This window comes from Oryctolagus cuniculus, chromosome 12, assembly GCF_051225735.1.
Source record: "Oryctolagus cuniculus isolate XC-2025 breed Fujian yellow rabbit chromosome 12, ASM5122573v1, whole genome shotgun sequence".
Lineage (NCBI taxonomy): Eukaryota > Metazoa > Chordata > Mammalia > Lagomorpha > Leporidae > Oryctolagus > Oryctolagus cuniculus.
Window position 1 is genome coordinate 103,798,700 of NC_142878.1, and position 1,297 is coordinate 103,799,996.

Sequence of the window (1,297 nt, forward strand, 5' to 3'; positions counted from 1 at the left end):
GACTGACCGACAGACCGCGCAGGTGCAGCCAGACTATCAATCACGGTAAAGAGTACAAGACGTACAGTGAGGCTGGAGTCAGTCCAGTATGAGCCTGGGAAGCAACTTGGGGCCTGCGGAGTAGCAGGTGGGTCTCGAGAGTGCCAGGGAACCGGAACCAGCACAGAAGTCCCAGGACATCCTGTCTTCTCTTCCCGAGGAGGGGAGATGTGTAACAGGGTTAGCACTTGGAGGGTGCAGCGGGTTCTGCTCTCCTTGTCTTAAGCAGTTTGGTCTTGGAGGATTACTCAGGGGTCCATCTAAGGGAAGCTGGAGGAGGCAGAGGCCAGGAATCCTGAGAGGGATGTGTCCAGGAAGACAAAGGACCACTGTCCAAATCCCACCTCTAGGGGTAACTGGATGTGCTGGGATGGATGCCCACTGGGGGAGGCCAATGGTCCCTCCCAAGGCCAGCTCTCCTCTCTAAGGCAATTTGAGAAAAAAAGAGACTTGGCACAAAAGGCCAGCACTTAGTTCCCAAGGGGGGCCAAGAACCAAGTTATAAAGACTGGACCTCAGCCCTGTGTTGGAAGGACCAGCAGAGAGAGCATCAGGAGCTGAGAGCAGAGTGTGGGGGTGGATTGGAGGCCTCAGGGGTCAGGGTGAGCTCCAAAAGACACAGGAAGTCCAACGTTGAGAAATCAGATGGCTGAAGCTGAGGCTTGAAGGCACCCGAGGCCGCGTCCCAGCTGTCTCCAGGGCCGCCTCACACTCCCCCTTCCTCGGCCCTGGTCACAGAGTCAGCAGCTCTCACGGTGAGGCTGCCAGGCCCAGTGTCACCCCCGCTGTAGACGTGGTGCCCACTTGGGTGGCCGTCTCCATGCTGTGGACCTAGAGGCCTTGCTCTCCTCTCCTCTTCCTGCCCCTGCTCCAGCCTCTGCCTGCTCCTGACTCTGAACTTGGACTTTGTGACTCACCTAAAGTCCTGCCTAAAGTGAGCTCCTCTCATTCTGGCTCCCTGCTGCCACCTTGCGTTCCCCACCACCGGCCCCGTTCTCCCAGCTGAGACCACTAGTGCTCCCTGTGCTGTGCCAGAGAAGAGGCCCTGGCTCTAAGTCATGGCATTAGACAGCCGCAGCCCATGCCGCCCACCTCCCTGACCCCGCCTCTTCCCCTGACACCACGCTGGTGACAACCAGCGAACGGTCAAGGGTTGGCTTCCCTCTCTATCATCCTTGTTTCTTGCATGCATGGGACTCTGATGCCGTAACCAGCAAGAATGACCTGCGTTTCTCCCTGTGACGCAGAGAGCAATTGC